This window comes from Papio anubis, chromosome 5 (assembly GCF_008728515.1).
Source record: "Papio anubis isolate 15944 chromosome 5, Panubis1.0, whole genome shotgun sequence".
NCBI classification, from domain to species: domain Eukaryota; kingdom Metazoa; phylum Chordata; class Mammalia; order Primates; family Cercopithecidae; genus Papio; species Papio anubis.
Genome location: NC_044980.1, coordinates 141072182 through 141089820, shown reverse-complemented (window position 1 = coordinate 141089820; position 17639 = coordinate 141072182). Strand labels below are relative to the sequence as shown.

Genomic DNA, 17639 nt, shown 5'->3' with positions numbered 1-17639 from the left:
ACTCATCATCCATTGAAGTTTAATCATGAGATTACAACAATTGAGGCACATCTTCAGGCTCCAATCTAATTCTAGTTTTCTTGCTATTTCCACCACATCTGCAGTGACTTCCTCTACTGGTCTTGAACCCCTCAGAGTTGTCCATGACAGTTTTATTCACCTTCTAAACTCTTGCTAATATTCTTTTGACCTCCTCTCATGAATCACAAATGTTCTTAATGGCATCTAGGATGGTGAATCCTTTGCATAATATTTTCAATTTACTTTGCCATCAGAGGAATCACCATTTATGGCAGCTATATTCTTATGAAATGTTTTTCATAAATAATAAGACTTGAAAGTCAAAATTAGTCCTTGATTCACAGTCAGCAGAATGGATGTTGTGTCAGCGGGCATGAAAACAACATCATTATTCTTGTACATTTCCATCAGAGCTCTTGAGTGACTAAATGCATTGTCAATGAGCAGCAATAGTTTGAAAGGAATCATTATTTCTAAGCAGTAGTTCTCAACAGTGGGCTTAAAATTTTCAGTAAACTATGTGGTAAACAGATGAGCTGTCGTCTAGACTTTGTTGTTCCATTTATAGAACAAAGATGGAGTAGACTTAACAATTCTTAAGGGCAGTAGGATTTTCAGGATAGTCAATGAGCACTGGCTTCAACTTAAAGTCACCAGCTGCATTCTCCTTTAACAGGGGAGTCAAGCTGGCCTTTGAAGCTTTAAAGCCAGGCACTGACTTCCACTCTCTAGCTATAAAAGTCCTAGATAGCATTTCTCCCAATAGAGGACTGTTTTGTACACATTACAAATTTGTTGTGTAGTGCAGCCACCTTCATCAATTATCTAAGGCAAATCTTTGGGATAACTGGTTGTAACTTCTTCATCAACACTTCATTTTGCATTTTTATGCTATGGAAACGACTTATTTCCTTAATGAATACCCTCTGCTGGTTTCTAACTTTTCTTCTGCAGCTTTCCACCTCTCTCATCCTTCACAGAGTTAAAGAGAATTAGGGACCTGCTCTGGACTAGGCTTTGGCGTAAGGAAATTTTGTGGCTGGTTTGATTTTCTGTTCAGACCACTCAAACTGTATATCAGCAATGAGCCTGTTTTGTTTTCTTTTCCATGTGTTCATTGGAGTAGCACTTTTAATTTCCTTCAAGAACTTTTTCTTTGGATCCACAACTTGGGCTATTTGTTGCAGGAGGCCTTGCTTTTGGCCTGTTTTAGCTTTTGACGTGCCTTCTAAGCATATTAAGTTTAATCATTTCTAGCTTTTGATTTAAAATGAGAGATATGCAGCCGGGTGCTGTGGCTCACACCTGTAATCCCAGCACTTTGGGAGGCCAAGGCGGGTGAATCACGAGGTCAGGAGCTCGAGACCATCCTGCCTAACATGGTGAAACCCTGTCTCTACTAAAAATACAAAAAATTAGCCAGGCACGGTGGCACACACCTATAGTCCCAGCTACTCAGGAGGCTGAGGCAGGAGAATGACGTGAACCCGGGAGGCAGAGTTTACAGTGAGCCAAGATAGCGCCACTGCACCCCAACCTGGGAGACAGTGAGACTCCATCTCAATAAAAAAATAATAATAAAATAAAATAAATAAAATAAAATGAGAGATGTGCAACTCTTCTTTTCACTTGAACACTTAGAGGCCATTGTAGGGTTTTCAGCTGGACTAATTTTAATCTTGTTCTGTCTCAGGGAATACGGAGACCCAGGGAGAGGGAGAATGATGGGAGAACAGCTACTCAGTGGGGCAGTCAGAACAATACCCTTTTGTCAATTAAGTTCACTATCTTATATGTCATGGTTCGTGGCACCCCAAAACAATACAATAGTAGTATCAAAGATCACTATTACCATACCAGATATAATAATAATGAAAAAGTTTGAAATTTTGTGAAAATTACCAAAATGTGAAACAGAGACACAAAATGAACACATTCTATTGGAAAAATGGTGCCAATAGACTTCTTTGACACAGGATTGCCACAAACCTTCAATGTATAAAAAGCCCAATATCTGCAAAGCACAACAAAATGAAATGCAGCAAAACGAGGTATTTCTGTAGTGACAAAGGCTCCTCCTAGACCAAACCTAGTCAGGCTCCTTTGAGTCCTCTTCTCACCTAGGCCTCGAGAAACTGCAGGCTCTTAACACCTAAGATTTTGTTTATTCCTTCCCATATTTACCAAAATGTACTAAGAGTTCTGAACAAACCCTAGCATAGTTTCCAAAAGCTCAAGGTCACATCCCTACGATGACTCCAGCCTTACATAAAATGCTAGCCTACAAAAACTTAACACTGCTGGGAGAATTTACTTTGTTCCAACCAAAACCTGGTGATGGACCGATAGACCCCTAAAACCCCTTTTAAAGCACTTACTTTAGAAAGCTTGCAGTTACAAATCCTTTCTCTTCCCTTTAAAATATAAAGTCAAAACTGTTTCCTCAAGGACCTGAGCACTGTCTCTTTGAACTGCAAGCCTTCAGGGAGATACCACTTCATCTTGTTCTCAGTCCCCTTGAGAGGATAAGGGCCTTACTTAAGTGGGAGCCTCACTGTATCTTGCATGTCTGCTCCTGTCATAAAAAAAGAAGTTTGTTTCTTCTTGCAATAAGCACCAGTTAACAAACCCAGCTGGCCTGGCCACATTAACTAACTCCTCTTGCCCTGATCTTTGTGAACTTTGACCTTCTTGACTGCTCAAGCCCCTACTATTCTCTACTCTCGATTCCTCGTCCTCTTCTTAAAATACTCAGTCACTTCTGCACAAATCAAAGTTGAGTTTGGTTTACATTGGGCTGTTTCCCTGTAGCAACAGTATTATTGATAAAATTTATTCTGACCACTTGAATAGTATCAAGCTTCGTTTAGCTTTGACAATGTTTTATTAGTAACTTCTAAGTGAGAAAAATACAAAATAAAATTTTGGTACAGGTGGAAATGTTAGATGTGTTATTGCCAAAGTTCAAGCAGTGGATCACAATCAGGACTTAAAAGACTCCATGGAAAGCTGAACGTATTTAAGATTGTTAGAATGACAAGTTAGGCGTGTCAGTAGAAGCTTCCCCGGATATGGTGATACATTCTGTGATGGTGACTTTCCCTTTTAAAAAATGTGTCCTCTCATGGCATTCTCTCCCACCTGCACCAAAGCATCATATTCCACCTTGAAATAGAAATTTTTTCCTATGAGTCTTTTTTATAGGTGATATTATACTAGATAACATCAATGGTAGTGAAATTTCTGGATCAAAGTATCTATATATCTAGAAATGTTATATCTGAAGTTTCTGAGTTATAATAGAAAGACAGTCACTAGAGTAACTACAGATTCCCTTAAATTTTATGCACAATATGAAGTATATGTGAACGTATGTATAATTTTCTGTCTTTTTTTAGCATCTCAAAGGGGTTTCTCTTTAATCCCAAAACATGTCTTAGACTTTAAGATCCTGAGAATAGGGTTGTATATATTGTTAGGTTTTGAAGGGAAGGCAAGAGTTAAAGAAAGACACACAGAGGGAGAATTGGTGGTTCTACAGCAATGCAGGTTTATTGCCGGTGCAACCTGTGGAAGTTGGGGACCAGCTTAATGCCAGAGTCCACTGCTGCTTACAGGCTGGGGTAATTTATAGGCCTGGGTAGAATGGGTCTGGGCAGTATGGCTTGCTGCCTATGAAAATATTGATAAGATGATTATATGATCTGATGGGTTGGCCCTTTTTCTGGTGGGATATGGTTAGGATATTCCTTGGACCTTTGCCCAGCAGGATATAATAGGGATGGTCCTTTAGTTGGGTCTTTGCCCAGCAGGGTATGATAAGGATGTTCCTGTGCGTTGGGCTCAGGTGGCTAGGCAGGATGTTTCTCATGGCCTGAACCCCCATGGAATGTTTGAGTCTGACCAAGGTCTGCAAAATGGAGGGGGGACTTACAAAATGGTGCAGTTTGGACTAACGTATAATTTTCTCTAATACAGGGCTATGCACATAAATGTTAGTAAATGGCAAGGAAAACAGCTTTGCAAAACATAGTATTTGGGGCAAAGTTTTCATTCAATAAGACAATGTACCTGGAGTCCTTTTATATACTTGTATCCCTCTTGTGAGGTCTTACCATTTCTTTTTACCCTAAGTTTCCATGTCAGCCTTGTCAATTCCCTGTCAAATGTCCTCCTCTCAACATTCTGAGGTCTGAAATGAGAATGGAAAGGAGTAGATAGGGCTCCAAAATATTTTGTGTTTTAAATGGAGAGAATGTGGCATTTGTGGGGAAAGGATTAAAAAATGTCTGTGAGTTATTAAAGATGGTGTTGGAGGATTAGAAAAGGTTGCATCAGTGTCATGGGATTTTGTTTAACTCTGATCTCCAGGAAATGTGAGCCATCCCTCCATGTTTTCCTTCCAACTGCCCTGGTTGCCAGATTAAGATGACTGATGACATCAGGAGCTTCCATGTTCCTGTTTGGAAGAGTCAATCCATGTGGATATTTGGCAGAGCATGTGGACAGTGGCTTCTTCTTAAAGCATTCTCACTCTTTGTTCCCTTCTTCCTATTTTTTAATTGACAAATAAAAATTGTGTAGGTTCATATTATACAATATGATGTTTTGAAATATGTATACATTGTAGAGTGGCTAAGTCAAGCTAATTAGTATATGCACCACTTCACCTACTTATCATTTACTTGTGATGAGAACACTTAAAAGTCTCTCTTTAGCAATTTTCAAGTATGCAATATATTGTTATTAACTACAGTCATCATGATGTACAACAGATCTCTTGAGCTTACTCCTCCTGTCTAACTGTACTTTGTGTCTTTTGACCGACATCTTTTCAATTCCTCTCCTCTTTAGCCTTTGGTAGCTACCATTCTTCTCTCTGCTTGTATGAGTTTTACTTTTGAAGATTCCACATACGAGTGAGATCATGTAATATTTACCTTTGTGTGCCTGACTTCTTTCAGTTAACATGATGTTCTCCACGTTCCTTCATATTGTCTCAAATGACAGAATTTCTTTCTATTTTTAAGACTGAATGTTATTACATTGTGTGTACATACCACTTTTATTGTGAATAATGCTGCAGTGAACACAGGAATGCAGATATCTCTTCCACATACTGATTGATTACTCCAAATTCTGAATAGAGATAATGGGGTTGGTCACAGTCATAATCCAGAATCAAAGATGGGACAGATCATGCACTTTGTGCCTGAAAGACTTACATTGTCCCAGGAGGAGTGTGTGAAAGTAGGATTAAGGGGATTTTGAAGAGTGGTTGGACTGAACTGGAGAGAAGGGGGTGTTACATATGAGAGTTGGTATTTGGGACCTGGACAGAATTAGATGCTGGATAAGGATACAGAGCTACCTGAATTTATCTGTAGAGACGTATCTTTGCTGTTATATGTTGTCTTTCCAGATTCAGGCTTATGACCCAGGATACTGGTGTGGGGGTGAGATCTTATCATCATTTCCCAAAACTCCCAAAGACCAGAGAAGCGCAAGCTTGTCAGTCTGCAGAAACCAAAGCCCACAGCTCTTCTGCAACATGCTAGCTAGAGACCTCACAAAATAAACACAAACTCTCCTCCAGAAGAAAGTGGAGCAAATTAGTAGTGAGAGAACTCACTTTGTGTTAATCAGAATATTTGTGTTAATCAGAATATTTAAAGATGGATTATTTTCAGTGTAGTAGAACAACTTTTAAATTTTATATTTGCAATATAATTCTATAAAAATTGTTTAATTCAAAAGTGAGATATTTCTGGCTGAAATAAATATTGCATAATAAAGCACAATATGTAACAATAAAAATCATATCATATGAAGAAGAATTGTCTAGGAATTATGAAGCTTTGGTTAGTGTATTTAGAAAATAAATTTCCCAGAGATTTTGCATTTATATACTCAATGGTTGTATATTGCAGTAAAAAACAATAAGTTTTAACAAACTGGTATAAAAACATACAATGAAAGTCAAAGGATTATAATTAATCACTTAATATATGCCAGGTATTTTAATAGTTTATTTTGAAAATGTTAATCATATAATTATTATATTTCATTTAAGAGGGAATTGGTAGTTTAAAAATGCAATATTTATAAAAAGGTTCGTGATAGATGTTTTACATGCTATATATATATGTGTTAATTTTTCTCATGATTTTTCATTAAAGTAGTTTTTTGTCTTTGTACCTATTGAACTCACACAGGTGCATGGAAGTTCCCTAACATTTCTATAAATGTACATGTTTTACTGAGTGTTTCATCTTTGATATAGAAAACCTTAAAGAAAACCATCTTAAAGAAAAATTATTAAAATTTAGTAGGACTTTTTAACTTGCCTTAACATAATGCATGATATTTTAAATTATTAAGCAGGGCAAGATAATGCTTCCATTTTGGATACAAATAAATAATATAAATCAAAATGCTTTGCTGGAAAAATCCATGATGCATTGATACAATAAAAATGAAATGTCTTGTTAACTTTAAGAGATGGGTGTTATTATACCACCCATCTCAGCTGGTTCTTTGCTACTAATGACATTGCTGTTTAATGGGTTTGCTATAATTTGACCAAAATTTTAAACTATGAAAAACATCCTTCAGTTTTTTTTCCACATTGGAAAACATTTTTTTTTTTTAAATGATAATGGGAAATGAGACAGACCCTGAGATAAAAGCCTTGATGCAGGAGATGGATTGAGGGGAAAAAGAGAAAGCATGAAAGAAAGCAATCAGGCTCTGTGAACCTTGGGACAATACTGAAGGAAAAGCACTCCAACAAAAGATGCATTCCTGATGATGGCAAGAGGATTAGAAACATATAGGTAAAGATAGTGGTAGCTTTATTTTTATTTATTTATTTATTTATTTATTCATTTGAGATGGAGTTTTGCTCTGTTGCCCAGGCTGGAGTGCAGTGGCGCAATCTCGGCTCACTGCAACCTCTACCTCCTGGATTCAAGCGATTCTTCTGCCTCAGCCTCCTGAGTAGCTGGGACTACAGGCACACGCCACCACACCCAGCTAATTTTTGTATTTTTAGTAGAGATGGGGTTGTGCCGTATTAGCCAGGCAGGTCTCAAAACTCCTGACCTCGTGATCCGCCCACCTCGGCCTCCCAAAGTGCTGGGATTACAGGTGTGAGCCACCGTGCCCAGCCAGGTAGTGGTAGCTTTTTTTAATTTAAAAAATGGGACCTCCTTACAAACTCCAATTCCAGTTTTATGTAGGAGATGAAAAAAACTAAAGTATATGATGAGATGGGAACCATGAAAAAGAAGTGAGATTATTTGGGCAATGTTTCAGAAATAAGAAAAGTGAAAAAAGCTAGAGTAACAATAGCATAAATACAGAGAAGAAAGAGCTGAAGAAACGAGTACTAAATTAACCCCAAAACTGTATAGGACATGGTAACATCAGAGAATATGGAATTGTGTAGTAAAGAGAATACGGAATTGTGTCATAAAGAACTTGGTCTTTTCCAAAAAAGAGTTTGGCCTTTGCCCTTGACTTCTGAGATGTAATTTATGTCAGAGTGTCCTTGTTTAGAGCAGTGTCTGGCCACAACAGATCTTAGGATATGGCTGGCCACACCTGACAATTTAGGGTAGGGCTGTTCATACCAGAAAGACCAACAATGAGATTTAGGGTGAGGGCTCCAGTTGACCTGGAGACTGAGTTTGACCATGTGGGCAATCAAGCAATCAATCAATCATGCTTTTCCTATAAAGCCATCATAAAAACTCTGGACACCAAGGCTTGTGGAAACTCCCTGGTTGGTATTACTCCACATGTAATGTCACACACTGATGCAGAAAGTAATGTCTGCTGACTCCACAGAAAGAAGACAAAGCAAGCTTTGCCTTCCCCTGCTCTATGTCTCTTCCTTTGACTAGTTTTAATCTGTATCTTCTTCCTGAATAAAATATAATCATGAATACAATAGCTTTCAGGGAGTTCTCAAGCAAATTTTTGAATCTGAGAGTGGTTATGGGAACTTCCGAACTTTCAATTTGTGTCAGAAGTGAGAGCAGTCTTGTGAAGGACTATGCCCTTGATCTCTATAGTTTGGCTAACTCCAGATAGGGATCATTACTGAATTTGGGAGTAATGTGGGATATGGGAACAATTTAGGGAATGAACATGTGCATAATTTAAACATCAATTAGAAGCAAAACAAATACAATAAAATGCAAACAACAGGAAAGTGCACTTTTTAGGAAATAGAGCAAGATAGTAAATATGCTTTGTGACTGAGGTCAGCAGGAACAGCTGGGAACAGTTTTAAGAGTCTGAGAAAGGCTGAAGTATAGAATCAACTAGAAATTTGAAAGAATTAAAGGAACAAGGAGACAATTAGTATAATGAGCAATGAAGAAACAAATTTCTTAAAAGCACTTGAGGACAGTTTCTGACAATTGATCAGGAACATCAGGACAACTCAAGTGACTTGGCAAGGGCAAAAGATTATAGCTGCAGGAACATTTTAGTAGGATATGTGAAAAGTTGAAGAAATGAGCAGAGTGGAAATGGTAGACAGCACAACGGTGGATTAAATAGTGGAGAAGATAAGAAAAGTTCAGGAAATGGATGTGTTTCCATACTATAAGAGCATCTGGGATAGGTGAGCAACTGAGGAGTAAAAAGTAGCTAAGGGCAAAATAAGTGTGTGTTGAGGAAGGGATGCAGATCTGGTCAGTGAGATTAGCTGACAAGCTGTGTAGCTGAGAAGAGCTAAATCACCAAAGCAAGAAATGGCACTGGGGGAATGTAGCACTTTTCAAATCAGCTCAAGGAAGATGAATAGCATTTAGAAAGAGGGAACGTTGATATAAGGACAGTAGAGAGAATAGACATTTCGCTGATATGGAAACAGCTAGAAAACAGAGTAGAGAAACAAAGTGAATGGAGGAGCTTGGAGACAGATACGGTCTACAAAATTCCTAGGAATTCCAATGTGCGTATGAAGCTCTACTCTAGTTCTCCACGAGGTGACAACTGGGTCAGTGAGGAAATGAAAGCAGTTGAAGTGAGGGAGTAGCTAAATGAATAACAGCTGTGCAAGAGATGGAATAATGGAAGTGACACGTAAAGCCAGAGCAATGACGAAAGAACAAATGGTGAGGCCACAGAAGATGGAGGGAGCCGAGGAGCTGGGAACATTTAGTAATACAGAAGCGAAAACTTAGATTACACCCCAGATGATGAAAGAAGCCCCAGAGGCAGGACTGGCCCAATTAGAAGAAGAGGCTTGAGTCATTGAAAAATGGGGTAAAGCCTAAGGCAAGAGACTCACAGGAAATGGTGCAGCTGTGAGAATTAGGCAGTTTGGCCCCTGAAGGCCAAGAAGGAAAATAAACCAAATGATCTTAGGAGATACAAGTCAGTAAAAGAAGAATACCTGCCTTCCAGAAATAAAAACTTACAAATGACAGCAAGAGGGAAAAGTGAAAGAGACAGTGGCAGTCAAGGCTACTGGAACCAGAGAGCATGAAGGGCTGTGTCTGAGAGTGCAACAGAGCTCAGAAGGAGTGAAGGGAAGGGGTTGGCAGACATGCACTGTCTGCAGACCAGTGAGCTGATTAAACCTCTTTTCTCTATAAATTACCCCGTCTTAGGCACTTCTTTATACCAATGCAAGAACCAACCTAGCTCAAATGTTTATATAGTCAATTGGCTTGTGAAACCCTGCCTACTCCAAAAAGCCTTCCTGGATTAAGAGGAAAGGGCTGGAATCTGTCTTGTCTTCACTCTCTTAACCATGACTGTGCTTGTTAGGAATGTTGTTCAATTATTTTCTGTATTCTTTTTGGTTTGTGACATTGGCGCTTCCATAACACACTTTATCAACCTACTTAATAATTCTGTGTGTCGTGTGTCATGGTAAATCACAGAGACAGAATCTGTATCCATGGGATTTATATAGACCTATTGATAGCAAAGTATGTAACAAAGGGTTGGTTCAATTGTTTGAGTCTTTTTCTTACCCATGTCTCTCCTCTGAGACAGGAAAGAAGCAGTCAATACAACTAGGTGTTCCCTCACTCTCCTGTGAGTGTGACTGATATATCCATGTGTCTCTTCTACGTTCAATGAATTCCCTGCAGGTTGTCTGGGATATCTTTGTTTAATTCTGGAGCACATGAAGGGAATATCAAAGTGTCATGTAAGTAAATCTAGGCCCAATCTGGGTGGATGATTTTCTGTGAGTTCCTCTTCCAGTGGAGGCTGATCCAGGATATTGTGACGACACAGTACTGTTTCTAGAATAAACTTCCACCTTATCATTGATAATGAAGCCTGTATCACTCTCATTTTCAAATATAACCATGTAAAAAGTTCACAATTTACCTGTCAGTGCTGTTAGTCTTGACAACAACACTAAGAAGTGATACCTGCATTTTATACATGTGGAAGGTAGATATCAGAGAGGATCAGGGGCCTGTCCTAAGCAACCTAGTAATAGGTGGCAGATTTTGTAGTTGTTGTTGTTGTTGGCAACTGTAGTAATACAGCAAGGGAAGAAACATGGGAAGATAAATTAGTTATGTATGAATTTCATCCTCCAGTGATGCTTATCTCTGCTATTCTTAGCCCCTTGAACCTTAGTCAATAACAGACAAAGTAGAATTTAGGCCAAAGGTCATCAAATTAAGACAAATATGAACACTTCGCAATGCTAAAGACTCCAATTACAATCAATACAGCCAATTTTATGATGCAGAACTATCAAGAAGTGTTCAGAAACAAAATAATAATAGAAAACTTTAACACATCACTCTTAGTATTAGACATTCGCTTGTCAAAGGGGATAAAATATAGCTAAATATATAAAAGTTTAAATAAAACAACCTATCACCAACAATGTTGATGGCTGTTGTGAGACCTTGGTTCTTGTCTTCATAGTTTAAATGAATTTAAACAAGAGACACACAGCAAATGAGGTGCATCATAGGGCAATTTATTGCAAAGAAAAAATAATATTTGGAAGTTAAGTGCAGAATAGACAGTACACGCGGACAGAGACTTTGGTCCATTTTCTATTGGGTTGTTTGTTCTTTACTGTTGAGTTTATATATCCTAAACACTAGTTCTTAGTGGATATGTGGTTTACAAATGTTTTGTTGCAGTCTAGAGTTTGTCTTTCCATCTTTTTATAGGCTATTTAACAAAGTGAAAGAATTAAATAGTTTTAAATTTTGATAAGATATAATATGTAACATTTTAAGCTTAGTTTTTTTACTAAAGGTAGTGTGCTGGAGTCAGCTTACATCAGCCCTTGAGAATTGATTATCAAGTATTCAGGGATTTTGCAGACAGATTGCTAAGGGCAGCTTAAATTTGACCACTTGAGAGTATTTACACTGCAAAAATGAACAAGTGGTACAAATTAGGGCTTTTGCTCTTGCTTCTTCCAATACTACTTGTCCTCAAAATGTATAACAGTCCAAAAAAATAGAATATATTATAGGTTTTTAATTTTTAGAATTATCTTAATTTTAGATGAACCTGTTTTAAAAATTTATTTATTTAACCTTATTAAGTAAATTAGGAAACTCAAATTTGTATTCACTTTACCCATAATTTATATAGAGAAAAATAAGCCTAACTGGATTTTTTTTTAACAAGAAATAGACATACCTATTCTGAGGGCAGTACAAGTAGTAAAACAAATGATGATAAAATTGACTCAGAAGAAATAAAGATGAAATGAGTTTGTATTGGTTTTACTCAAGTGAATTTAATTTCATAGCCATTGTGAACAGCTAAACCATAGTATTTCAACCCTTTGGAAATGTTTTGGCAAATGAAGCAATGAAAACACTAACATTTGGCCAGACGCGGTGGCTCAGCCTGTAATCCCAGCACTTTGGGAGGCCGAGGCGGGCAGATCATGAGGTCAGGAGATCGAGACCATCCTGGATAACATGATGAAACCCCGTCTCTACTAAAAATACAAACAAACAAAAAAACTAGCTGGGCGTGGTGGTGGGCGCCTGTAGTCCCAGCTACTCGGGAGGCTGAGGCGGGAGAATGGGGTGAACCCGGGAGGCGGAGCTTGCAGTGAGCCGAGATCACGCCACTGCACTCCAGCCTAGAGACAGCAAGACTCCTTTCAAAAAAAAAAAAAAAAAAAGTTTAAAGTTTTCACATAAGTGTATTAGTGCTTTGTGGGCTTCTTGTTAAATGTCACTACAGGTTGCTCAGATTAGTATAAGCATATACATTTGCTGAGACATCAGTGAAAGATTGGATCAAAGATGTTTACTTGGAAGTATTGGGTGAAGTTTTGGCAAAGATGATTGCTCAGCTATCACTTTCTAGTAATATCATAACATGCTGACATGTGGTATAAAATATTAATTCATAGAATAAGTGAAGCTGCTGAAACATCTTCCACTGTCACTTGACTAGTGCTTGTGTAATTTACACATGGTGATGTAAATATGAAGATTTATTTTTTCCTCTTTGGCAACAAATGTGATTAACTCTGAGCTACCTAAAATTCTGAAAGATTACATTGTAAGCAAATATGGTCTTAAACTGAAGTTTTGCATAGTTATATATTTTATACTGAACCTATGATGACAAGAAAACATGCTGGTTGCCTAGGTGAAAGAACTCGTACTAGAATATAAGTCACTATTTCCTTCATGGAGAAAGTCTCACTATGGAAAAGAAAAGCAGTTGAACTAAAGTGTTCTTAATGACATTAAAAACTGAATTACATAAGGTTACAGCATTACTTCTTGAATACTATCATCTTTATTATGTAATATTATGGATGCTGATCTGAACACTAGTTACTGCCTTTTCTAGTTTTTAAGTAGAACTACTCTGTTAAATATTTCAACTACCACACAAATGTCCTGTTATGGCAAGTTTTGAAACCAGTTTGACCTCAGGCTTTTAAGGATATGAATGAGCCATGCTTATTTACTTGTTTGAGATCTTCGGTATTTTTAATGATTTTAATACTTCCATTCAAGGAAAGAATATAGAATGTTTTTCATGAACTAATGACAAAAATAAAAGTTAAATGCTTGGATGAACAGTTTCTACAAGTTCTTATGACATGTGTAAATGATTCAACAATTAGCAATAAGTGGTGGTGGTAATTTTGGTATTAAACATCTGTGAAAAGTTAGCAGCAAAACCTTACACATTTGTTTCCAATTTAAATTTTATTTTCCATCAAAAGAATACTTATACATCAAAACTTTATAGAACCAGAATCTATTTCTTTCATCAGATGTAATATGTTAACTGTAATTTTATACCACTTTTTTTTAGAACTGAATACTAATGAGGATTGAAGATTAATTTTGAAAATTCAGTATCACTTTCTTAATATCATCTAACAGTTAAAATAGAATATCCTGAGCTTGCTGAAACTGCTTTAACATGTATTTTCTAAATTTAACATAAATATTTCCTGTGAGATTTGCTTTTCAAACATGAGCATTATTTAAGCAAAACAACACAAAAAGAGTTTAAATATATAGACTCTTCTGGAGGCAGCATTGATACCAATAAATTAGATGAGTTAATAATCAAGGAGTACACTAAATCTTTTAACAGCTACAAGAACATGTTCTTTCAAAATACTCATGTAGGTGTTTCATATGTAAAACTGCTATTTTACTCAATATTTATAATTGCAGAAAAGCAAAAATTATGAATGTAATAACTAGGTATATTGATCACCTGTATGCATACTTTCTATAAATGAGTTCAGTTTTCTCATTTTTTTCTTTCCCTGTATTTGTACTTACTGAATTTATTGAAATTGACTTTATATCTGAATGTGATAAAAAAATTTTAGCCTTATACTTTCTTTGACTTTTTATTGTTTCATTTTCTATTGATCCATTTTATTGTCTTTTATATAAATATTGGCCTTTGAAGGCTTGAAAGTTTTTGAAAAAATGGTCCTTAAACACAAATGGTTTAAGAATTTCAATAGAGAGTTTGACGATTATATGGCCATAGGTGGAGCCATGGAGAGACAAAGAAAGAGCAAAATTCTTCAGCCTCATGACTGGGAAAATGAAGCTTCATGGCCCGAAATAGGGAAGAGGAGCTGGCCTGTCGGGAGAGATGCTTGTTTGAGTTTTAGATCTCTAGATTGTAAGATGATGGCAGAAAATTCAGATACAGGGTCTAGCAGGAGACTGGAGCTCTGGAACTGGAGCTGAGGTCATAGAAAAGATAAGACCAGGATCATTTGCCTGAAGTCATAGTTGAATCATAGAAATTGTAAGATTCAAAGAAAAGAATGATGTCCTGTGAGATCTGAGCAGCTATATTTTTTCACTCAGTGGCTTTAAATAAAATTGATTTACACCTCCTATCAAGGTTGTTATTCTCCCAACTAATGTAAATTTTCCTATTTGTAACAAGAGAAAGTAACAGAGCAATGATGATGATGATGATGATGATGGTAACAATAAGAGTAATAAAATAATGATGATATCATTGTAAAGCTATAGTAATAATAAAAACAAGTCGTTATGTACTCCTTATGTACCAAGGGCAGTTTATTTCACACAAGAAAGTTAAGGCACAGAGGGGTTAAGTTTAGTGACTTGCTGGAGGTCACTTAATATGTGGTGGAGTTGAGGTTTGAATTCAGACTGTTTGGATTTAGAGCTTGTTTTTTTAACCGTTGACTGCTAACCATTAAAGAAGCTGAAGTAAATCTTTCTCAGAGTCATTAACAACAAGCTACACAATATCTTGGAAGTATGTGTGGCCTTCAGGGAAAAAACAAAGCCATTTTTTAATAATCCACTTATTTTTCTGAAAGGTTGCTCTAAGGGGTCTAAACCGATTCTTCTCAAACTGCATTGTGCCCTGCAGATCAAGTTCCCTGCAGATCTTGCTAGAATGCAGAATCCGACCCAGTAGGTCTGAGGTGAGAGCTGTAATTCTGCATTGGTAACAGCTCCCAATGCTGGCCCTTACCCACACTCTGAAGAGCAAGGGTCTGCAAAGTCAGGAGGCAGATTAAGGTATGAGGAACCTGTCCTAGTGGTTAGAGGTAAACTATGTTCTGCACTTTTATCTAGAGGAGTCAGGCTCTTGTTCAATGTCCTTAAATTGTTGAAACTACTATTAATTCATTATTACACCTAGGCAGAATACTTTCTTAAAGAAGAGACTAATATTTTTAAGAAGATATGGGTCTGTACTTTTTTGAAAATCTCTTATAATCACCTCTACCTGTCCTCTTTTTTTCTGGTTCCATTTGGGTTTGACAACATAAGGTTGTGGTTAGAAGCAGGATAGTTTGAGTTTGAATGTCAGTCCTTCTTCGTGAACTACAAAATTACATAGTTTACTTACCTTGTGTGAGTTTAGTTCCCTCGTTTGTAGTATAGGGGTGATAATGGTATTAGGGTTATAAGACTGTGGAGAGGATCAATTGAGACAAGGTGCATAAAATATGCTATGGTACTTGGCATGGTACATGTGTTCCCTGAACCTGGGCTAATTATTGTTACAGCTCTATCTCTGCCCATGTGCTGTGTCCTAGTGTCACACTGCCTGTTCCTGTAATGGAACACCTGTGTTCTCATCTGGAACCTCGGATGATTATTTCCATTCTCAGCTCACACCCAGAGCCCCCTCCAAACGTCCTCGCTTTCACGTTTGTATTCATGTTTGTCTTTCAACCGGCACAGGATTTTCACACAATAGTGAAGACATTTATAAATCAGGGGTTTCTAGACTTTGCATGTTTGTTTTCCTACTAAAATAGAATAATTGTGAGCTCTATATTTTGAAGAGAGGAAAAGAAAGGATACAATTTTCTTTGATTTTTTTTTGTATTCTGTGGTAATACAGGATTGTTCCTTTCAATCTCTCTTTTGAAGAGAAGATGTCATTTTTGTTTTTGTTATTTTGTGTAAAGCAGAGATATAGACTAAATAATGAAATAGTGTTGGGCTATAATAGACAGACAATATTAACACAAATGTCTGTATTTTAGAAGCTGCTTTACTTTTTGAAACGGGAAAAACCTGAAACTCTTTCTTTCCAGCTCCAGAGAGAGCCATCCTGATGGAACCTACTGACCAGGAGGACACAAAAGAAAAGAGGGAAGAGATGAAAGAAGGTGAGGGTCTCTATTGCCAGCAGAACTGGACTGTGTGTTTAACTGGAAAGGTGATGGAGAATGTAGTTATGCACGGCTCTCTGGACCCCTTCTAGTGAAATAAAGAACTAGTTAAATAAGGCAAGACAGAAGAATGAGGCTGCCATCTAGAGGTAGTAACAGGTAATGTTCCAGGGCACAAGGGAGCCAAAGGCAGAGAGCTTCACTTTTTAATCTGTGCAGTCTTCGTGCGTAATAATGATCTCATTCCTCTGTATTAGTCAAAATCTTCCCATTATAAATGACGAATTATAACCAGATTAAACCAAAAAGTAAAATAATTTATTGACTGATTGATACGGTTTGTATTTGTGTCCCCGTCCAAATCTCATGTAGAATTGTATTCCCCAGTGTTGGAGGTGGGTCCTGGTGGGAGGTGATGGGATCATGTGGGCGGTTTCTTATGGTGTAACGCAATCCACCTTGGTGCTGTCGTCGCGATGGTGAGTCCTCATGAGATCTGGTTGTTTCAAAGTGTGTGGCACCTCACCTCTCTCTCCCTCTTGCTCCTGCTCCCACCACGTGAGGCAGCTCTCTCCCCCTTTGCTTTCCACCATGATTGGAAGCTTCCTGAGGCCTCCCCAGAAGCAGAAGCCCCTGTGCTTCCTGCACAGCCTGCAGAATCATGAGCCAATTAAACTTCTTTTCTTTGTAAATTATGCAGTCTCAGGTTTTTTTTATAGCAGTGAAAGAACGGAGTAATACAATGATGTAATTGGAGTAGGATGAGATGGAGTGAGCATTAGGTATGCTGGAACTAGGGGATCAAATGATATCAACTCACTCTCTCCTGCTCAAAAGCATACCTACTCCCCAAAAATGCTTGGCTCTCCTTCTTCTTCCTTTTATTAACATGTGGTCACTATTCTATCATGGGCTTTACCCAGGAAATGAGTTAAAAGGCCACAGCTATGTGTATGTGTGTGTGTGTGTGTGTTGGGGGGTGGGGAGGGGGTGGAGGTCTTAGTTTACCTCTTCTACTCCAATACCTATCCACTGATGACTTCTAAACTTTTCGTCAGCCCCATCCTAATTCTGATTTCCAGATCTAGATATTTAGAGAGCAATTTGGCCTAGATGTCTAATAAGTCATTCAACTACAAAGCAGTCAAAATAGAAGGTGCTACTCTTCTTATGTTTTTATCCTTAGTTATTTGTGTTTCTCTTCCATGTTGATGGTGATACTATCTTTAAATTCTCGTTGGATCTTCATCAGAGATCAGAATTTATAAGTTGATTGATAAATATTCATTAAATAAATATATGTTGAACATGCAAAGTGGAGATGCATCATGTGTAACATAATTTTGTTGTGAGGATTAAATGAAACAACATAGGAAAAACATTCAGTAAAATGCTTGACACACATAATTTCATAACCAATGAATGAAGAGGATACAAAAGATATTTTTAAGCTTGTGTCTTTTATCCTATAGTTTCTCAAGTG

At 37.4% G+C, this 17639-nt stretch overlaps 1 long non-coding RNA gene across 2 annotated transcripts in view; it reads left to right on the top strand.

The window, feature by feature from the left end:
* The window catches only part of LOC110743544, a 90356-nt gene extending 73871 nt beyond the window's left edge, over positions 1-16485 (top strand). For both annotated transcript variants that reach the window (XR_004183851.1, XR_004183850.1), the window contains one exon: positions 16079-16485. This is a non-coding gene — a long non-coding RNA (uncharacterized LOC110743544). The remainder of the gene's footprint in view (positions 1-16078) is intronic.
* The last annotated feature ends 1154 nt before the right edge of the window (positions 16486-17639 follow it).